The 24,288-nt window shown below is 39.6% G+C and overlaps 1 protein-coding gene across 5 annotated transcripts in view; it reads right to left on the reverse strand.

Annotated features, from left to right (window-relative positions):
• 5-ht7 (5-hydroxytryptamine receptor 7) overlaps positions 1 to 24,288 on the reverse strand; it is a 561,506-nt gene that overhangs the window by 90,585 nt on the left and 446,633 nt on the right. The gene's annotated exons all lie outside the window — the stretch shown is intronic.

Here is a 24,288-nt window from a genome sequence, read left to right on the forward strand (position 1 = left end):
AAGAAAATATACTGCCTTTGAAGCCAACGGAAAATTATATTAATTCCTATGTATTTCCTTCGGGCCTACGAATGGAGTGGCCTGTTTCCAAAGAGCAATGGACGAGATTGTTGAAGAAGAAAAGCTTGAGGGTACGTATCCATACCTGGATGATATTACAATTGCCATTGGTGGAAGGACTCAGGAGGAACATGATCGTAATCTAAAGAATTTCCTAGCCGCCGCTGAGAAATACAACCTGACACTGAACAAGGACAAATGCAAGTTTTCTGTCAGATCTGTCACCTTACTCGGGTACGTAATTTCCAACAAAACAATTAAGCCTGACCCTAAGCGTCTCCAACCCCTTATGGATCTGTCAATTCCTGAAGATGCGGTCTCCTTACGGCGAGCTTTAGGCATGCTCTCATATTATTCTAATGGATACCTAGGTTTTCGGAGAGAGAGTACGTCTTTTACTGGGGAAGAATCCAAAACTTCCGTTTCCGGTGCGACTAAGTTGACAGCGTGTGAGAGTGTGAGAGTTTAAAGAGAAGAATAAGGAGTGCCAGAGGAGGTTGAGGAAGGCGAGAGTGTGCGAGAAGGGAGGAACAAAGGTGAGTGAGTGTGGAGGAGAAAGGGGAGAGTGGTGGAGAAGCGGAAAGGGGAGTATAGGGAGAAAAAGTGACAGGGCTCGGACAAAGGTTACGGCACGAACAATAGCTGGGGTAGAGGGGCGACGCGATAGGTGAGCAGAGACGCGTACGGTAGCGCTAGGTAGGGCGAGAACGATAATTGGTGTAAAGGGGCGACTTGGCAGGCGTACGGAGATACACGCGGGCATAGAGTATAACACAGGTAGAAGGAGAAGTAAGACGTATGGGAGATTTTCAATGGAAATATGAGAGGAGACGAGGAGGGGGAGTTTACTTTCACGGGGGAAAGAGAAGATACGGTGACTGACTATGTCATAGGAGAATACTATTTCCACCCCTTGGAAATAGTATTAAGAAAAGGGAATGAGGAGGAAGGCAGAAGAAGGGGGTGGAAGAAAAGAAGCAGGGGGTATAGAACGAGGAAAGAACCAAGAGGTTTATTGAAAAAATAGGAGAGGTGGAAGAAAAAGTGGAAGAGTTGAACAAGGAATGGGAAGAAATGGAAGCAAGAATAACAGAGGCAATAAAAGGGGTAGAGGAGATGGAGGGAAAGAAGAAGGAGAAGGTAGGATAGTGGGATGGGGAGTGTCGAGAAGCGAAGAAAGAGGCAAGAAGAAAATTAAGGGATTGGAGGAAAGAAGGAGGAGAGGGCAGCGCTTACAAAGAAAAGAGGAAGGAGTTTAGGGAGATGTGTAAGAGGAAGAAGGAAGAAGAGAACCAGAGATGGGAGAGAAAAGTAGAGGGAGCAAGGAGGGAGGCGGAGGTATGGGAGATAGTAAATAAGGAGAGGAAAAAGAGGAGGGGAATTGAGAAAGGAATAGAAGAGGAGGAATGGAAAGAACACTTTATGAAGCTGTTGGGAGGAGTGGAAGGGAGGGTGAGGAAAGGGGAAAAAAGGTGGGAGGGAGGAAAAGGAAGGAGAGGAGGAAGAGGAGATAAGCCTAAAAGAAATGAGGAGAATTATAAGGAAGTTAAAAGATGGAAAGGCAATGGGAAGGGATGGGATTCCAGGCGAGGTCTGGAAGCGAGGGGGGAAGAAGTTGGAGAATTGGGCATGGAAATATATCAACAGGATATGGAAGGGGGGTGGATAGCCGGAAAATTGGAAGGAGGGAATGATTGCGCCAATCGTGAAGAAAGAGGAAGGAAAAAGGGCGGAGGAGTAAAGAAGGGTAACAATAATGCGTGCGAGAAAAGTCTGGAAACAGTCAAATATCTCGAAAACAAAACGTTTCTGAGAAAGATGTTTCGAACCAAAGTTGTAGGGTTTTAAAAGTTCTATTCAATGATCATATCCGTTTGACCTTGAGTGGAGGCGTCAAGGCGAGGTCAAGACCAACATAATTTTTTTAAATAGAACACCCCATTTTTTATGACACAGTATTAAAGGTGGCAGCGAGACGTTTTCAAAACACTACTTGAAAACCTATTTTCGTTGAGAATTGCCTGAGTTATGAGCTTTAGAATTTACGGTGCCGCCAGCATTAGTATTATCCAGGATGTACCGCGTGGAGGTTGCATGGTCGGACTTTACACCCCTGTGTGTGTGTGTGTGTCAGCAGAGATAAGGATCCCGCGGTTCGTCACTCCCGCAGTATTTAATGACTCCAAACCCTCTCTGCTCTGTGTGTGTGTGTGTGTGTGTGTGTGTGTGTGTGTGTCAGCAGAGATAAGGACCCCGCGGTTCGTCACTCCCGCAGTATTTAATGACTCCAAACCCTCTCTGCTCTGTGTGTGTGTGTGTGTGTGTGTGTGTGTGTGTGTGTGTGTGTGCGTGCGTGCGTGTGTGTGTGTGTGTGTGTGTGTGTGTGTGTGTAGACGGGTTTTTACTTAATTAAGTGTTCAAATTGTCTTCCGTCTGCTGCTTGACAATGACCTAATCGTAAGTAAAATTCGTTTAAAACGTTTCGTCTCATTTCTGGTGAGATAAGATTTACTTGGTGTCGTTGCAAAAAAGGTAGCGACGACGATGACGGCGGCGGCGACAACAACAATGACGACGACACGATGCGACGGCTTTTTTTACGCTGCTCGTACGCGACATTTGTTTATCACGCGCGTGTGACATTTGAATGATATTACGTCGCGCGCGTTTGTTGCACAGTTCCGTCTCTCTTCCTCTTTCTCTTAGTCCCGACCACATTACTAGATCGTATTCGTCATACAAGTAACAAATTCCTTGTTCGTAGTATATCAAGTCAAAGTAATTTCTTTTGCAAAGTAAGAGATTACCTTCAGTAGTCGCCAACATGATATTGACTGAAAGGGAAAGAATTACAATATTGATGATGCGAGGATATGGTGACCGCGTTAGGTCCTTCGAACAAGTAGCGACTTTGTTTAATGATACTTATGCAGATCGTGAACCAATTTCAAAGTCTACAGTTCAAAAAACTGTCAGACTGTTCGGGCGCGCAATAAACGCGCCGAACGAGTTGCCGAATCCGTTCCGCGAGAACGCGAGATATTACGAATGGCTTCGTTCAGCCCTTTAACTATGAGACGACCGGGGTTTCAGTTGAACGCGGACTCGATTGCTTGTAAGGAAGTTGAGTGAAGGGCCCAAAAGACAGCAATTGACTTACAATATATATAAACTTTATTCGATATAATAACAAAACTGACGAAACGCGAGATATACAGACAAATTAGTGCGTATGCACTCGGCGCGCTGTGACTTGTAGTGTTTGAAGCGCGGTGTTACATAAAGAGCGATTCTACCGAAACGCGGTTTTCTCCTACTCTATACTCCTTCGGCGCGGTCCGTTATGTTACATTTGCACGCGGGCGAAAACGCGATCGGTATGTGCGAATGCCCGGGGCGATGGCTACGAGAACCCTCGTTACGAGGCTGAGTACGCTCGACCTCGCTGAACCATGGCCGTCGGGAGTAAGTTGGATGGAGTTCGGGAACACTCTGAGAACCCTCAGTAGAGGCTCGGAACACCGGACCTCGTTTTGCGTGTACCCTGGGATATTGGATGGGGTAGGCTTCGTCGAAGGCAGCAGAGAGCCGGAGCTAAGACGAAGTGCCGGCTCCTGTCGGAGCGCCGACTTAAATACCCCGGCGCGGCGGGTTCGTTGGAAGGGAGGCCGGCGGTCGGGCGAGCCGTGTGGGGATGCTGACGCGCGCTCGCCTTCGGCGCGGATCGGCTTCTTCCGGCGGTTCCGAACTTATCGATAATTTTGCGTGAGAAGCAGACGAAAAGTATATCGCAGTACATATAACGGACGGATACAATTTTTATATTAATAAATTGGGGGAATCCCCAACACAGACGATTCGAAGAAACGGGATCTGTCAAGGATTGCCCGCGGAGTGGTAGACCAAAATCAGCGACAAATTTCGATAAAAGTTTGGATGTGATGCAATCATTTGTAGAAAATCCTCATGCTTCGACAAGTAAGGTAGCACAGGCGACTGAAGTTAGTACATTTTCCATTCGTAAAATTCTAAAGAAAGAAAAATGGCATCCTTTTAAAATAATATTTACTCAGGAGCTAACGGAATGTGATTTTGATAGAAGAAATGAGTTTTGCGATGAAATGATGCGTCGATGCGATAATGATAACACTTTTCTTGATAATATCATTTTTTCCGATGAAGCTTTTTTCGAATTAAATGGAACGGTAAATCGTCAGAATTGCCGCTATTGGAGTGACGAGAACCCTCACTGGATGCGTGATCTCCACACACAGTATCCCCAAAAACTGAACGTGTGGGCGGGTTTTTGCGAACGTGGTATTATCGGGCCCTTTTTTATCGAAGGAAAAAATGCGAACACTTATCTACAATTATTGCGAAATCAAATAGTTCCTGCTATTGACAATTTGTTTCACGGAAATATACAAAATATTTGGTTTCAACAAGATGGTGCACCGCCACACTATGCAGTAGTAGTGCGTCAATTTTTAACTGATACTTTCCCAAACCGATGGATAGGAAGACGTGGAGAAATAGAGTGGCCCCCTAGATCACCAGATCTTTCTCCATTGGACTACTTTTTATGGGGGTATGTTAAAAACAATGTGTACGCAACGAAACCTGCTAACTTGGCAGACCTTAGGAAACGCATACTGCACCAAATAAATCTTATCTCACCAGAAATGAGACGAAACGTTTTAAACGAATTTTACTTACGATTAGGTCATTGTCAAGCAGCAGACGGAAGACAATTTGAACACTTAATTAAGTAAAAACCCGTCTACACACACACACACACACACACACACACACACACACACACACAGAGAGCAGAGAGGGTTTGGAGTCATTAAATACTGCGGGAGTAACGAACCGCGGGGTCCTTATCTCTGCTGACACACACACACACACACAGGGATGTAAAGTCCGACCATGCAACCTCCACGCGGTACATCCTGGATAATACTAATGCTGGCGGCACCGTAAATTTTAAAGCTCATAACTCAGGCAATTCTCAACGAAAATAGGTTTTCAAGTAGTGTTTTGGAAACGTCTCGCTGCCACCTTTAATACTGTGTCATAAAAAATGGGGTGTTCCATTTAAAAAAATTAGGTTGGTCTTGACCTCGCCTTGACGCCTCCACTCAAGGTCAAACGGATATGATCATTGAATAGAACTTTTAAAACCCTACAACTTTGGTTCGAAACATCTTTCTCAGAAACGTTTTGTTTTTGAGATATTTGACCATTTCCAGACTTTTCTCGCACCTTGTATAAGGTGTACACAGCCATTCTGGCGGAGAGGTTAAGAGAGGAGATAGAGGGAAAGAGAATAGTACCACAGAATCAGACAGGCTTTAGAAGGGGGATGGGAACAATAGACAACATCTACGTACTGAACTACTTGGTGAAAAAAAGTTAGAAAAGAAGGAGGGGAAATTGATAGTATGTTTTGTGGACCTTAAGGCGGCGTTCGACTCGGTGGATAGAGGAGTACTGATAAAATCAATGAGAGAAAGGGGGATAAGGGAAGGGTTGTTGAGAAGAACGGAGGAGATTCTAAGGGAGACGAGAAGCAGGGTAAGGGTAGGAGACGGAATGGGAAAAGAGTTCTGGACGGGAAGGGGTGTAAGGCAGGGGTGCCCATTGAGCCCGCTGTTGTTCAACGTGTTATTGGCGGATATGGAACAGGAAATGGGCAGAATTAAATGGGGAGGAGTAATGCTAGGAGGTAAGAAGGTGTATACTTTGGCATATGCGGACGATGTAGTGTTAATGGCGGAGGGCGAGGACCAAATGAAGAGCATGCTGTAAAAACTGGAAAGATATCTAAGCAGAAAGAGATTGAAGCTGAACGTGGAGAAAACAAAAATAATGAGATTTAGGAAAGGAGGAGGGAGGGACAGTAAGAGAAGGTGGGGATGAGAAGGAAAAAAATTAGGAGAGGTGAAGGAATTTCGATACTTAGAGTACATGTTTCAAAGGAATGGAAGACAGGAAGCGCAGGTAAGGGAAAGGATCAAGAAGGCGGCGGCAGTGATAGGGAAGGTCTGGAGGATAGGGAAGAGGAAATTTGGGAGAAACTGAGGAAAAAGATTATGGCTGTTTGATAGACTGGTGTGGACGGTCCTGGGATATGGAGCGGAAATATGGGGATGGAGAGAAAGGGAAGGAATGAAAAGGATGGAAGAGAGGTATATCAGATAGGTCTTGGGAGTAGATGGGAGAACGCTGTGGTATTTTGTTAGGAAGGAGATGCAAAAGGGGAAGTTAAGAGGGAGGGCTGGGATGAGGGCATGGAGATTCGAGAAAAAGTTAGAGGAGGGTAGAGGAAGTGAACTGGCGAGGCTATGCTGGGAGGAGTTAAAGGGAAGGGAGAAAGAAGGGAAAACAGGTTTAAGCTGGGAGAGAGAAAGAGGAAAGTTCTTTGGAGACAGAAGAGTAGAGTTGAAAGATCTGGAAAGGCTGAAAGAAGACGGAGACGAATGGTTTCACAAACTGTTTGGAGGGGATAAGAAAGTGCAAAGGAGAGAGAGATGGGAGAGGATTGAGGAAGCAGACTATAATAAATGGTACAAGCTAATAAAAGGAGAAGGTATACCGGGATATTTAAAGAAAGGATGGGGAGAGAGTAGATGGAGCAGGGTGGCGAGATTTAGATTAGGGAGTGAAATGAGAGAGAGAGAGAGAGCAGATACTGGGAAATGGAAGAAAAGAAGAAATGTAGGTTATGTGAACATAGGGAGAAAACGTGGGAGCATGTATGGGAAGAATGTAGGAGATGGGAATCAGGAAATGGTAGTTGGCAGGAAGCGGTAGGATGGGTGTTAGATGAGGAAGGAGGAGGAGAGGAATGGATGTTAGAACTAGAAGGGGAAAGAAGGAGAGGAAAAGGGGAGGCGGAGGAATTAGAGAAAAAAGAGGGGAATAGTGAAGGGGGAGGGGAGAGGAGGGAGAGAGAGGAGGAGGAAAGTGGAATAAAGAAGTGGTGAGCAATTAACTTTGTTACAGATTACCCAGGATGGAATACGAGGGAAGAGCAATAGCAGAGGTGGTGGAAAGGATTGTGGAGGAGAAATTAAAGAAGATGGCGAAGGAGAAGAAAGAGGTTTATAGAAGGAAGGAGGAGAGGATAGAGGAGTTAGAGGAGAAAGTAAGAAAAATGTCGAAGGAGAAGAAAGAGGCTGATAAAAGGAAGGAGGAGAGGATTGGAGGAGCTTGAGGAGAAAGTAAGAAAAATGGAGAGAAAGGTAAAAAGATTGGAGCAAAATGGAGGCAAAAAAAAGAGGAAGGACTACGAGGAGAGTGGGACTGGGAAGAAGAAATGGTGGGCGGGGACAGGTGAAAAGAACGAGGACGAACTGAGGAAAGGTAATGTAATTTTAAGGGTAGAGAAGGAGAAATGGGGAGTCAAGGAGTCGAATTGGGAGAAGGTAAAGGAGCTATTTGCGGAAGGGCTAAAGGTAAGGGTGACGGTGAGAGAGGTGATTGTGGTGGGGCAGAGAGGAGTATGGATGTCTATATTGGTGAAACTGGGAGACGAAGAGAAGTGGCGGGTGTTGGAGGCGAGGAGAAAGGCAGGGAACAGTGTAGGGGTGAAGATTCACGAGAATAAGTTGGTGGAAAAGAGAGATAAAGAGAGAGGAGAGAGAGGAGAAAATGGAAGGGAGAATTCGCAGGAGTACAGGGAGATCGGAGGAGGAGGAGATTTCAAAAGATATGGAGGAGAAACTTCTCGTGGAATCAGACGAAGATAAGGAGGATGAAGGAAAGAAGAACTGGGCCAAATAAGGAAGAGACGAGATGGGAGGGAGGGAGGACCAAGGGCAGGGCCGGTGCAAAAGCGGAGGAAGAAGAAGAGGAAAATGACCACGGAGAGCTGGTGTTTATATGTTGTCATTTTTGAATTGAATTGAATGTTAAGTAATTGTAAAAGGTTTGGGTACGTTCCTCGTAAAAAAACGCCTTGTAAACCCTATGGGGAAAGACAATAAATAGAATACAAATACTGGGGAAGAATCCATTCCCACTGTCGGATGAAGCTGCCTCAGCTTTCAAGAGCTTGAAGAATGACGTGGCTAAGGCGTCGATAGCCGCTATACAAAATAATGTACCACTCAAGTTAGAAACTGATGCTTCTGACTTCGCCATAGCCGCTACTTTAAGCCAAGCAGGTCGATCCGTTGCATTCTTTTCTAAAACACTAAATAAATTTGAACAGCAACACTCATCTATAGAGAAAGAAGCTTATTGTGGAATCTTTACGTTATTGGAGACATTATCTGATTGGTCGTCACTTTGAAGTCATTACGGACTAACGCTCGGTTTAATTTATGTTTAACCAACAACACTCCAACAAGATAAAGAATTAGAAAATATTAAGATGGCGTCTCGAGCTCACCTGTTTTAAATTTAGTATAATCTATCGTTCTGAGAGTGAAAACGCTTCGGCAGATGCCTTCTCAAGAATAAGTGCGACTATGACCACAAGTATGAACGTATGAACCTCGGGACATTACATGTTGCGCTTTGTCATCCAGGTATCACCTGATTAAATCACTGGGTCCGTGTCAAGAATCTAACCTTTTTTATGGAAGATGTTAAGAAAGTCACAAACTCATGCCAAATTTGTGCTGAATTGAAACCACGTTTTCACAAGTTTGAAGGAAAATTAATAAAAGCCACTTCGCCGTTTGAGAGACTAAATCTGGATTTCAAAGGACCCTTACCTACGAGGACAAAAAACCAGTGTATTTTGACTATTGTTAACGAATTTTCAAGATTTCCTTTTGCTGTACCATGTGCGGATGTCTTAGCCGCCACAGTAATAAAACACTTGAAGCATCTTTTCTCCATTTTTGGAACGCCTGTATATATACATTCAGACAGGACTTGGTTAGATGACGCGTGTGTGAATGGTAGCGTTGAAAGTGCATTGTGCGATTTTAACTTTGTTTCTGGGTTTAAAGATTAGTATGTGGCAAGTAGGGATAATGGAAAGATAGAGTGTAACTAGGGGATGCGATGAGAATGAAGGGAGATAGTAGGATGCAAGTAGAGAAAAGTAGTATAGAAGTGTTTAGAGAACGTGGTAAGATGACGTTATGGTGACGAGTCAATTAGGCGGTAAAGACGGTAATAGTAATGTAGATAAAGTAGGGAAGGTTTCGATCGATGATTATAAAGAAGATTGTATGATAAGTGATTAGCTAAGGAGCCTTCGGTCGTAAATTAAACATAGGTTAAGAAAATAGTTAAAGGGATGACAGGTTGAACTCAGAATACAGGTAAATTTTAGATTGGGAAATATAGGATTAAGAATAAGAAGAGGAAAAAGAGGAAAAGAGAAGAAAACAGAGGAGAGGACAACAGGTAGGTGAAAGAAGCGCTGTTATAGAAGAGGTTATACGAAACAAGGGAGGATTAAATGTGAAGAAGATTATCGAAGAAGAAAGAAAAAAAAAGTAGTTGTAAAAGCTCTCGAGTTCCGGGTTAATGGAAACAAAAAGAAGGAAGGTGAAATAAAGCTAGGACACAAGGATTGGCGGGTCTAGAGGTATTCTAGGAAAGGGAAGTAAAAGAAGATAAGTAACTGAGGAAGGGTAGCCAATGATGAAGAAAAGAGAAGATGGAAAAAGAAAGGTGAAGGAAAGTGATTGGCGTAATCTTGAAACAATGATTGGCGAAACTTATCTGCGTTGAAGGAAAGGAAAGGTAAAAGAAAATGGAAATAGGAAAAGGAGTAAACAAAGACACAAGGCTTGGTGAGAAGAGGAGAGGAAGAAGAGGAAGAAGGAAAAATAAGAGGTATGAACGTTACAGTTTAAGAAAGGACGCAGCAGTTTTCTGGAAATATTAAAATCTTTAGATGGCACGGATGCGAATCCAGGTATATTTTAGTTATGCAAGAGAGAAGAAGAGCTGGGAGACAATTTAGTAAGAGTGGAGAGGAACAGTGCCGAGGAATTGGGCAAATAAGGAAGAGGAATGGAACGATTCGATGGCACAGAAGTTTTTTTTAGTTAAATTAGGAATGAATTCAAAAGATCAGGAAGATTAAGGTTAAAAAGATAATATATTGGAAGAGAAAAGAAAAGAGGAGGGAGGGGGCATACAGGGAGGTGTGATGAGTTTGGTAGGGCTGGGGACATAGGAAAGTATTAGTTAGGAAGCAGGAGATTTGTTATTAGTCGAGCTTATTATATATGTAGGTGTATGTAAATATTTGAGTGTAAGGGTTTTACAGTTAAATTGAGTATTGTAAGATAAGAGAGTTTTGTTAATATTTTAAGGTAAAGGTAAGGAATTATTAATATATCAATATGTGGTTGAAAAACAGGAAAATAGTTGTAATATTGAGGTAGAGGTAGGGATAAAAAAAAAGAGAGAGAATTATGTTTTGTAGTTTTAAGATTAGGCTTTGAGTTTCGCACGCAGAAGTTATGGAAGATATGAGTTTAAGGTATATGATAGGTTCTGGAGTATAAACCTAGGTTTATAGAGAGAATGCATTGATTTAGAATTCAAGTTTTATAAGTTTTATAATGCAAGGAATATTATTTTAGAGATAAAGCAAGATATTTTAAAGGAGATTTGAGAAAAATTTAAAAATATATAAAATATTAATATTAGTTGTTGCGCGTGTTGTATGAAGGTATGCGTGTGTGTGTATAGGTGAATAATGTCCGTTTCTTGGCCTACTGCTGAAGCGGTAGAAACTAGGTTCAAATATTTGAGTTTAGGTTGTGAGTTTAACGTGCAAATAATGGATTTAGTCGTTTAGGATTGTTTTTCTAAAAAAATTTAAGAAAGTACGGAATAATGAATTAACAGTTGCACGCGTGAAGTTAAAAAGTTGGTATGAATGTGTCTAAGGTATATTGTAAACCAAGTCCATTTCTTGGCTTTTTGTAGCTGAAATTAATTAAATCTATCTATATACATTCAGACAGAGGAGCATCATTCATGTCGCACGAAGTGAGATCATTTTTGACATCCCAAGGCATCGCAACTAGTCGAACAACTCCTTACAACCCTAAAGGAAATGGTCAAGGAAAGATACAATGGAATAATATGGAAAACATCATACTTGCCCTCAAATCGAACAACATGAAAACTGAGCAATAATAAGAGGTACTGGACTCTGCATTACTCTATTCGTTCTTTTTTCTGTACGGCGACAAATGTCGCACTACATGAGCGGATGTTTAATCAGTCTAGGCGATCATTCAATGGAAATTCTACACCAACGTGGTTAACTGAGCCTGGACCAGTTTTAATGAAGAAATATGTTCGTACCAGTAAATATGACCCGTTAGTGGAAGAGGTAGAATTAATAGAAGCAAACCCGGAATATGCTTACGTCAGATTCCCGGATGGTCGAGAAACTACGGTATCAACTAGATATCTTGCGCCTCGAGGAGAAATCCAAATAAAAACCGAAAATGAGAATGAAGTGGAACCACCTGAACATCAAGCAACCGTTTTTCAAGAGGAAAAGCTTGAAGAATGACGATGATGATTCTTTGCGAATGACGAACAACTACGGTCTTCAGAGATTTTGGACAGAGCACAGCGTCCTGTTCGTTCAAAACACCCGCCCGCATATTTGTCCGATTATGTAACAGATTTATAGAAGGGAGGGGTGAATGTGGTATTTTTATTCGTGTATAGTAGTTGGCAAAACTAGCTAGTTGGTTATATTTATTTTTCAAGTTTGGTACTACTGATAATTAGCGACTTGCACGCCTCTTGTGTTAGATTGCATGACGACTTGCCTAGATAGATACCTAAGTTGTTTGTACCACTATTTACTGGATTTTCTGTTTGTAAAAGCCTTAAGGCCTTAAACAAGGTTATTTCAAACTAGGTGACAACTGCATGTGCCAAAATTTTTATTTTTTTTTGTTTTTTATATAAAATCCTGTGTTCTGCCCTAGATTTTTGTACGTACTTTAATTCTATAGTTCTTTAATTCTAAAGAGTTTTGCAATTCTGTAAAGCCAATTCAAGATTTCTTCTAATAAAGAAATGTCGGTAATTACTGCCACTATAGAACCCCCTTAAATGGATTTTTTTAAACTCGATAACTTTTAACTTTTGTCTAAAATATTGTTTTGTAAAATGCTTTTTTCCGAAATATCAGATTGTTTTGTTTTTAAACACCCTGTATTAAAAGCTCATCAAAATCGGAGGGAAACATTTCCGTGTGATTTTTATTTGCACGATATAACAGATTCCTAGTGTTCGAGAGTCCGCGGGTAGAGACAGCACAAGGAGGACAAGCACACGCACGTAAAATGAAGAGTCGGAAATACGAAGCAAGGTTATAATGTCTAAACAAATATATACAAGAATTTACAATAGTTCTCTTTCAAGTAGAGTGCCGTGAGCGCGCACAGAATTTAGCACGGCTAAAGCGGCGAAACGCAGTTAAGCAAGGCGAAGGCGGTAATAAGCGGTTGTATTGAAAATACTTGGCGGGTGATCTGCGAGCGAAATCGATCCCGCGGCGTAGCGGCGGTCCTTTTATTTCCTCCGAGGCGAAACTCCCTCCAGGCGGATTTCCACTAATTTCGGGAGGGTGATTGGCCATCGGAGCCCTACGTCATCGTGCGGACGTCACCGTTTTCACGTGACGACCCGAAGGGAACGATACTTGTTTTTAACCGCAATGTTTATAGCATGGATCTTTCCTTTGTGTTAGCTTGGTTGCTTGACTTTGTTTTCGCCGAGTGAATGTCGACGAACCTTCCAGAATGCGAATGCTAGAAAGATCCATGCTATGCTGAACATCAACGCGACAAATTTAAGGCGCAATATTAGCGAACATTTTTCATGCGTGTTTGCGCTGACATGCAATCGAGAGCGGTTTTCGCGATGCGAATTATGCAAGCTAATCTAAATGAGTCCCTTCTGTCCTGCGAATCATTACGATCTCAAACACCTTGACAATAAAATTATTCAAGTAATTTCTTTAAATTGACCGTGACTGGCAATATATAACGTTTTTTTTGCAATAAAAATTTAAAACTATTTAATTTAGAAATTACATCAACTGACCAAAACCCATGGTCGAAATTAATAATGCCTCGATGATTGATCCGAAAAAGTGCTGTGTGAATCCGACAAACCAAGTTGGCTCACAGTTTTTCAATGTTCATATCGAAAAGATGTTATATATTGCCAGTCACGGTCGATTTAAAGAAATTACTTGAATTGTTATTCTTGTGACGTTGCACCGTGTGCCCGTCACCTGTACCTGTAGCACGTACGCCACCCGAAAAATTTGTATTGCGCGGGTACTGTCTAGTTACTAGTTTCAGGTAGAAGCGGCCATGCGGCCCCAACTCGGCAGGGTGGCGCCATCCGCCGGTGCGGCGAAGCGCCCCAATCTAGGGGGCCGCGAATCGAAGCCGCGAAAAAGATCTCGTCACTGTTGGGCCGATTGTAAGCGCGGGCGACGGCCCGGCGAGCCCTATCGAGCAAAGGGGACCGAGAACTCGAGAAATGTAAACGGCCAGCAATTCCGGTAACGAGGTAATGGGGAGCCTTATGGCGAGAGGTCGCGTACCGTGTTTAGAGATACGCGTGGAATCGTAAGGATTTCCGCGTAATTATTAGAGATACGCGAAAGATCATAAAGATCCCGCGTAATTGTCGTGAATCCTTCGGGATTATCGTTTGTCGTGTGAATCCTTCGGGATTATCGTTTGTCGTTTACGGGTCTGACCAACCCCGCCCATCGCTACCCCGGAGACAGATTAAGAGGGCCCATTCGATGGGAGGGGGAGGGCCCTCGACTCAGCAGTCACTACCGTGTATTATCGTTATATTTTGTGTGTGAGATATATTTCGGGTATTGTAAGATATCTCGTGGGTTATATTTTGCGTATCTTAGTTTAGCGTGTTCGATTAGAATACTCCGTATCGACTCAACAGTCACCCGGTAGTATTAGTTTTGCGTTCATGTTAATTCTAGTTGGCGTTCCCGTTAGCGTTAATTTTCGCGTATTTGTTAAGATTCGTCGGGGCGTGCTCTCGATGCGTGCATCCATTCCGGGGCGTGCTGGCACCCCGATGCGTTAATTACCGCGCCCGGTACTTAGAGTGTGAGGCGTCGGGATCACGGGTCGGAGGTGTACATTTGAGAGTTATATTGAGAATTATATTATTGGTCGCGATCAACGTGTGAAGTTTCGCTAAAATAGAGAGCCTTACTCGCTCCGGGGATGTCGCACGCGAGTATCACGCGCCCACGACGTGATTAGCGTATCGAAGATAAGCGTACCTCGCCCGTCCTGTATGGTGCGTAGATTTCAATTGCGAGTATTATTCATTTTGCGAGTATTATTCTTTTGCGTATGATAATTGCGAAAATTCTTACATTGCGCGTATTATTTTTGCGGCGTATAAACTTTCCTTGCGTGTATTATTCCTTTGCGTATAAGCTTTCATTACGTGTATCCTTCTTTTGCGTATAATCTCTCCTTGCGTGTAGTATTCATTGGCGCCTATTCTCTCATTGCGGGTATAACGTCGAGTCATCAGAATTGATTGTTTCATACTCGGTGTGACGTGGTGGATGTGATCCCGTGATGTATTTCCTGACCTGAGCATGTTTTGCCATAAGAGGGAAACTGATGAAACACATAACGTCACACTTATTTTTATTTCATGAGAGTACAAATGAGATTAGATTCGTGAGTTTATTCGTTTTGGCGGAGGACTTTCGGCGAATAATATTTATTCAAGTTACATTGTGCGGACCCTCGTTAGAGTAGCACGTGATCGACATGTGTACGGTAGACCGCGACGAACCGGAGGAGCCATTGTACGCAGTATTATTAACGTGTTCAGTACGTGACTCCCGCGTTGTAAATATTGTCCCGCATTCCGCGTCTTTCACCGTAACGCGAACATACTGAATTGTCGCGAGGATTATGACACATGGGTCATAAACATTATATTGCCGTTGTCATGGTTGATATTACAGTACTATGATCTACCATAAGACCTATGAGTGATTTCTTTTGTGTCTCGTCTTTGCCTAATCACAGCCAACCTCCTCTAGGCTCTGCCCCCAGTTGAACCACGACCCTCTACCGCGGAATGAGCAGCCATCGCGAGCGACAAGAGCAAAGTTATTCGAGTTAGAGTATTTAGAGTATTTGGAGCAACTTCGCATATTGAGAGAGTTTCGAGTTATTCGGCGTATCTAGAGTAAAGTTAGCGTTGACGTTCGTGTATTTAGAGTAAAAGGTGGTGTGGCCTTCTCCACACCTGGCGCCCAACATATTCAGTGTTCGTATTTTGCTCTGCTATACTCACTCAGTATATTTGTAGCGCGGTGCAGTCGCGTATAACAGTCTCGCGGCCGTAAAAATTAGCGTCGCAAAATATTCTATACTGGCGAAAGATTATTCTGTTTAATAAAATTATTATTATTAACTTTCGAAGTTAGAGAGAGAGGGGGGAATGTAGAAGAAAAATGTAATATCTCTCTACGTTTCCAAATATAGCTGCAAACAATTGCGCAAACATGCGCGTTTATGCATGGACGAACTTTATTGACAAGTAAATGATTATATAATTGATGTCATAATCGCAGTTACCGCCATCAAAAATACGATTTATTCATCAAATCGTCACGGCAAGCAGGCTACGATTAAATATTGATTAGCAATCAGTGTATGTTGCGACAGCATCATTAATAAGCCTTCTGTTTGCGCGAGTATTGTTTTGGTGTCATCGATGCTCACTTGCGATCGTACATAGTTCTTCGCAGTATCCGACCAAATTCTTCTGTCATTTGAGTGAACATTTAAATTTCAAACATATTTGATAACGTTATTTAAAATTTAAAAAAAATGATATGCAATGTGAGTCAGGAGAAGAAGGAAATATATTTTAGGAGACGGTGGTATATGGATTATTGTAAAAAAAAGTTTATACAAACATGGATATTATTCTCAATAGTTTCGGACATACAGTTGTTTGAATGTAGCGTAGTTAAAAATGAAACAGGCATATCTTTCAGACTTGCTTAATATGAAAGATGCCTAGTCAGGCATGGGACGAATTGTTGTCCACGGATGTATATCTCTCGCTTTTAAATCTAACCACATTTAAAGTTTAAACGCTATCTGGTTTATGTAACAGTTATCAGCAGAGAAATTTAAAAAACTTATATTGTATGTACGTGTTATATGTATACTTATTACAAATCTTCTTTGCCCATTATATGTAACGCTCTGTCGTGCGTAATTAATTTACTGTTAACATAAGTATATATACAATATATGCACACGCTATTATTTACTATTCATATTTGTTTCTCTATTTACATAATATCCTACATATGGCATGATGATGGCGATATAATGCAACATTCTCGTGAACAATTCATTGCCGTGATATTACATAATACGCGCCCGATTAATATGTGTCCATTATGAGACATTATTAACACACTGCTGTTACGGCATTTATATAAAGCGGTAATAATAGTCGGTATCGCTGTGTAATAACAACAATAATATATTATTACGTGCAGTGATCAAAGCGAACTGCCTTTGTTTTTATTTGAACGAAATACCAATTTTATTTTAAATTTAATTTCGATTTGCCAATTTTTCCATTTATATATATGTATATCACAAAAATGTCGTATTTTACGAATTGTATCGTGTTCGTTAGACGCAGCCATTATTAAATTGATTGCATATCTATTTGGTTACAATAATCGTCTGTCTAACGCTTTCGCAATTTCATTTGAGATTATATAGCAAATGCTTTTATTCCTTTTATATTTTTTAAACTAGATATTTAGAAACCATATAGAGAATATAATCAGTTCATATATCCTTAGACAATCAGGGACAAACACGAATCATGTTTGTTTTCTTATTGGGTAAACAAGTAGCCGTGCGACCATAGAAGTATAACGTTACAATATCGATTTTTGCCACTTTAATTGCCAATCAATCTCATCCTATATTGTAGCTTCAAAAATAATTGATATACATATTTTAATAATATATGAAGTATTAATAATAATTGAACGAGCATTAATAGATTCTTTTATTTAAGTACTAAGAATATTTTTGTTGCATTAATTTCAAACTTTCAAGATAATCTCTTGAAGAGTATTTATTTTATTATTTATGTTTAATTTTTATGTCTCATTTAAGCTGTCATTTCTTTGTCTTTTGCAATAAAATGATAAGCTTTGCATGATTTGTTAATGAAAGTAGGTACTTTTTATTTCCATTTTTGAACTTGATTATTTCATTGTACGAGATAAGCTGTAACAATTTATGGACTATATAGAGAATAAAATTAGTTGACATTATCCATGTCAGATAAATCGAATTTTATCTGACATGGATAATATCAAATAAAATTCGATTTTTATACAAGAAAGTTAAGCAAGCATTATACAGGGTGGGCCATTTTAATTTCCACTTAAATATTTTTTTTCTACGTTTTAAAAAAAATGTTTTACTCAAAAGTTGTTTGACCTTAAGGGATAGGTACATAAGACAGCGATATCAATTTATTTACAGATAGCACCATTAGTACAGGCAAGATACGGAAGAAAAGGGGTCAACCCGGAAAAAATTGCACTACGCACGTTTTTAGGCTTAAAATTTTCAGAAAAATATATTAAATATATCCAAAATCCACCAAAATCGCTTTTGCCGTTCTATGCTTTTTTAAACAAAATACACGTGAAAATGTAAACAAATAAGTTTTTCTCAAAAACTATGAGGAATATCGAAAAAACTCAAAAGATCAAAGTTGTAGATCTGATCGAGATCTACAAAACGTACTTTATCATTTTTTTCTTAAAATTTATAATTTTTGAGATATTTACAAAAAACTGTGATTAGTCATAAAGGAATGAATTATGCAACGTATACGCGTTTAATTATTATATTGTTTCGATTTTTATTAGTGCTATAACCATTTTTGTGCATTGTTGTAACAATTTAAAAAAATTATTTATTTATAAAATTTTTAAACAAATTAATATTTTTTATTAACACTATTTTTGCAAATAAAAAACATGTATGTTATAGTAGTAAATAAATTGTAAAACAAATACATAATATATCAAAAATATGAGGTGATCAGGTAGAAAATATCCGGTTTGACTTGATCCTTCTTGTTCATGTAATTTAACCGTACGATTTAACCGTAAGTGAAAAATTACTCTACAAAATAATTGGGAAATCATATTGATAAGCGATCACTTTTCGTATTACTTTGAATCATTATAGGTCCTTACTTGACAAGGAAGAAAAAAACTGACATGCGGAGTACGGTTAAATTACGCAAATAATAAAATATTCTTTAAAATTCTAAATAAATAAGATAAGCACATTGCACAACACTAGCGCAGCAGGCGACTTTCATTAACTTTGGAATAAAAAAAAACAGATAAAGAAATAAAAAATGTGCCTTTATTGAACCGCATTGTATTTTTGGCGAAACTTCCGCAAACGTCAGTGCTCAGATTTAGGTCAAACTTTGTGTAAGTAGGTTCTTTTTAGATAAAAAAGACACATACCAAAAGGATTTTTTGCAACTCCAAAGTTGAGCAACTTTTTAAATATTTTTTCGAATTAACTCACAGTATATTACGAGTGAACTAACTCAGTACATTTCAAACCAAAACAGCTCTCACGTAATGTAAACAACCATAGAGTTATACCCGTCAAAGTCATAACATAAACATCATTGGCGAAACTTCAAAAAATCAGAAACGTTGTAAACCCATGTGACAACTCGTCTCGCGTGAAAAGTGTATGCGTGGAGGCAGTAGGTTCCGCCCCCCTGCTCCACTATTGTTAAACTGGACACATAGTGTGCCTTCAAAGTACATGCGTGGGCTTTCCACGCGTGGAAAGTTGTAAACCCATGTGACAACTCGTCTCGCGTGAAAAGTGTATGCGCGGAGGCAGCAAGTTAAAAATGTTAAAAAAGTTGCTAAACTTTGGAGTCGCAAAAAATTCTTTTGGTATATGTTTTTTTTATCTAAAAGGAACCTATTCACAAAGTTTCACCTAAATCGGAGCACGGACGTTTTCGGAAGAACAACCGTATTTTTATTTTAGTTAAAGTCTTCTCTTTTGTAGCTTTTATAATTTATAATTTAATGATAAGATTGTTGATAATTGCTTCTTATTTTTGTTTTAGACCCATTATTGTCCTTTCTTACATTATAATGTTTAAGAATATTCACAGTCAGGATTAAGGGCACAATATTTTTAATTTGTTTTTAAAATTAAAGTTAGCTATAAGTTTAGTACCGACTTGGAAATTATTATTGAGAGCTTATCAGATCTCTATTTGTTATGAATCTTTAAAGAATTATTATTTATTTATATTTTATTTCTGCAAATTTATATCCTCTCTAATTGTATAAGTTAAATTGTTAAAAATAGAAAACATATTAAATTTTTGTATACCTAATAAAGTTATAAACTTATTGTTTATAATATTGCTAAATTATTAATATATAAAATTATTAAACAAGTAAATATATAATCATATAATGTAAATATATATAAAGTATAAATAAAGTATATAAACCTGGAATTATCATAGGTGCATGAAATTAATTCATTATACGAATAAACTGTAAATATTATCACTTTTACCTGTTTCGTAAATTTCATCGAATAGAACATTTATCTAATAATATCTGTCAATTAATTTGAATTAAAATAATCATTTAATTGCCTCGTATGTATGCGTGCAGTGTTTTTTTGTGGAATGTTTTTTGTTAAAGCGTGTAATACAAAACGTTCAATGTTGAAATGATACAATCGAGAGTGCTTTAAATGACGTCTTTCACTCGCAATGCTTTTTAAGATTTGAAGTTGCACATCTAATACACTTATCCGCAGATAGTACACAGATAAATATACTATTTTCTCTTGAATTCACTCGTAAAACGTAACAAAGAAATTCGAAATCTCAACTTGTTTTCGATCTATTTTGGCGAATTTGTTTTAGTGATATGCGTTATATTATATTCTCTAAGACGAATATCGGATATCTTCCAGTAATTGTTATACCTCGAAAAAACCTAAGTAACAAGTGGTAGACGTAATCTTTGTATCTCGAAAAATATATGTTCTCTGTAATTGGCGCTGTAATTTAAAAAAAGATATCATTTCTTTTTTGTAATTGTAATAATAGATCACTTGAAGCGCGACTCTTTTTTTGATAAGGTAACGTAATTTTGTGATGTGTATCACTTGAGTAATAATTTTTTGGAAATAAAAATAATACTGCTTAGGTTTTTTCGAGATTTTTGGAGATACAAAGATTACGTCCACCACCTGTTACTTAGGTTTTTTCGAGGTATAATACTACTACTTTGTTTTTTTTTCGAGGTGAAGATACTACTGTTTAGGTTTTTTCGAGATTTTTCAAGATACAAAGATTTCGTCTACCACTTGTTACTTAGATTTTTTTAAGGTATAATACTACCACTGTCTTTTTTTTTCGAGGTAACAACATATACACTACTATGCGTGTACTTGGCGCCTTTCTTTACCTTTTTTTTAAAAAAGGTAATTTTGTACAGATATCACGCCTTTTTGCAGTATTACGCATTGTATAAACAATATGTACAGGGTGTTATTTCGAGGTATAATACTACCACTTTGTTTTTTTCGAGGCAACAACATAATACATATATACTACTATGCGTGTACTTGGCGCATATTTTTACCTTTTTTTTTGAAAAAAGTAATTTTGTACGGATATCACGCCTTTTTGTAGTGTCATATAAGACGTCGGCGTTAGAAGTAGATAGAAGAAGAAGTATCTTAATAAAAAATTTTCACATTTGGACTTTGCGTCGCAATATCTCCGCTCGTAGGGCACGGAGCGGGATATTATAAGAGAAACCCTCCCCCCCCTAATTGGACCCCAAGCTATCGATCAAGCCTACTTATAACTTGATCCGTTCACTCGTTATTGAGATCTCAACATCTCGGGTACTCGCAACCCGTCGCGTCGCGTAAAAAAGTCACGGTCGGTCTCGCTCCGCGTGTACTTGGCGCGAGACACTACCGTGTCTCTTGATTCTGCCGCTAGGGAATTTTTAAGTCGATTCTTATGAATCAAGCTTGAATTCGATGTCTAGGTGTCCCAGGTTGCCGATGACGAGGTTCACATAGTGCGCTTCATAGTTTTCGGTATCCAGGTGTATTAATACCTTGAATTCGATGTCCACGTGTTCCAGGTTGCTGATGTCGGGTTCCAGATAGTGCGCTCTATAGTTTTCGGTGTCCAGGTATAATAATACGTTGAATTCGATGTCTAGGTGTCCCACGTTTCCGATGACGAGGTCCACATAGTGCGCTCCGTAGTTTTCGGTGTCTACGTGTATTAATACCTCGAATTCGATATCTATGTGTCCTACATTCAGATTTAAAGTTATTAATACACCTAGATACCAAAAACTACAAAGCGCACTATGTGGACCTCGTCATCAACAACCTGAGACACCTAGACATCAATTTCATGATATTAATGCACGTAGACACCGACACCGGAGCGCACTATGTGGACCTCGTCATCGGCAACCTGGGACACTTAGACATCGAATTCAACGTACGATTACACCTGGACACCGAAAACTATGAAGCGCACTATCTGGATCTTGTCATCGGCAACCTGGGACACGTGGACATCGAATTCAAGGTATTAATACACGTAGACACCGAAAACTACGGAGCGCACTATGTGGACCTCGTCATCGGCAACCTGGGACACGTAGACATTGAATTCAACGTACGATTACACCTGGACACCGAAAACTATGAAGCGCACTATCTGGATCCCGTCATCGGCAACCTGGGACACGTGGACATCGAATTCAAAGTATTAATACACGTAGACACCGAAAACTACGGAGCGCACTATGTGGACCTTGTCATCGGCAACCTGGGACATCTAGACATCGAATTCAACGTACGATTACACCTGGACACCGAAAGCTATGAAGCGCACTATCTGGATCCCGTCATCGGCAACCTGGGACACGTGGACATCGAATTCAAGATATTAATACACGTAGACACCGAAAACTACGGAGCGCATTATGTGGACCTCGTCATCGGCAACCTGGGACACCTAGACATTGAATTCAACGTACGATTACACATGGACACCGAAAACTATGAAGCGCACTATCTGGATTCCGTCATCGGCAACCTGGGACACGTGGACATCGAATTCAAGGTATTAATACACGTAGACACCGAAAACTACAGAGCGCACTATGTGGATCTTGTCATCGGCAACTTGGGACACCTAGACATCGAATTCAACGTACGATTACACCTGGACACCGAAAACTATGAAGCGCACTATCTGGATCCCGTCATCGGCAACCTGGGACACGTGGACATCGAATTCAAGGTATTAATACACGTAGACACCGAAAACTACGGAGCGCACTATGTGGACCTCGTCATCGGCAACCTGGGACACGTAGACATCGAATTCAACGTATTATTACACCTGGACACCGAAAACTATGAAGCGCACTATCTGGACCTCGTCATCGACAACCTGGAATACCTAGACATCGAATTCAAGCTTGATTCATAAGAATCGACTTAAAAATTCCCTAGCGGCACTTTCTGCCAAGCGTAGAGAACCTTCTTTTCCGTTGACTTCATATATATTATATCACAGATTAATAGACAGATAGCCAATGGCCCCTCTAAAGTCGAGACCAGCATTTCCGTGCTTTGATTACCGACTCACTTTGCCCCTTACCGACAGACTTTGCCCCTAGGATTGAGTCCGGACTAAATCACATTACAGACTTTGCCCCTGGTGCGAGTCTGGACTAAATATACTCGATTTTACCTACAGACTTTGCCCCTGGTGCGAATCCGGACTAATTTTGCAGTGATGCCAGATTTCAGCGGTGATGTCAGATGCTCGATGCTCGGTCAGCCGAGCCGGCGAGAATCGTGCTAGGCTTCTTGTTAATATCTCGGCGCTCGCGCGCGCGCGCGCACCTAGGTCTTGTCGCACTTATTAATTACTTATGATATTTATTGATTATTTTATATATACATATATATATATATATATTACATGAAGCCGAGACCGAGGATTAATGAACAATACTATTGTTATTATATAATAATAAAGAAAACTTATTTTGTAATTTAAATTAATTTTTTATTTTTTTATGAGCAAATCGTTAACTTTCCTAAAGTTGTTAGAAAATATGCGAATAATTTTAATGATTGTCAAATAATTTTCCTAGTTTATATGTATTACATAAAAACTCATTTGCCTAAAAAAATAAAAATGCAAAGAAGTTAGAAAAAAACCAGGACTCGAACTTGAGAACTTCATCATTCTAGCCGATCGTTTTACTCGCTCGTCCACATTTACTATTAGAAAATTGCTTCTACCGGCTCGATAGATTACGCACATGGAAACTTTAAGCAATTTTATTTCATTAATTATTTGGCATTGGCACAAGTTACTATTGTCTTGTAAATACATATAGTAAAATTAAAGGACAAATTTTTGCAATCACAGCAGTTATGTGTATTTCACTTTTACGAATAGATTACGTATATATTGTTGCTCAACGGAAACCGCGAGAAGGTGATGGTCTCTTTCGTCATGAGATAATGTAAAAAATTTGTTTTTTTTAACATTGCAATAATTTTAATATGTATAAATTAAAAATATATAAGTAGATAAAGCTCGTATGTCTTAGATAAAACAAGAGCCAATAACCGAACAACATGATTCTAAATAATATAGTTTAATATTCCGTCAAAATAACTGGGACGTTTCGTGCTTTACAGAGACTTTTTCAATCAATAAAATAAATCCCTCTAATTGCGAAAAAACCCTGACTGAGATAATATTTTTTCGCAATAAATTCTTTACAGTAATATTCGGGAAAAGGGGGGATGTTAGATACGATTTGTATCAGCATTAAAAATTAAATCGATTTGCGATTTATTTAAGTGAATTTACTGTTCTAACGAAGAAGCTGTGTTTCAAGACCGACAATTCGTTGGCGCGCAGTTTAGTTGGAAATAGTATTGGAAATTCACACGGAAATTATTTGCTACTTAGATCCTAGCTCGAATTTGATGGCGTTCTTATATTAAATTGATTTTAAATCGCCGCAGGGACTACTGTCAAAATGCATTCTGCGCT

The sequence above is a fragment of the Temnothorax longispinosus genome, chromosome 4 (assembly GCF_030848805.1).
Source record: "Temnothorax longispinosus isolate EJ_2023e chromosome 4, Tlon_JGU_v1, whole genome shotgun sequence".
NCBI classification, from domain to species: Eukaryota; Metazoa; Arthropoda; class Insecta; order Hymenoptera; family Formicidae; genus Temnothorax; species Temnothorax longispinosus.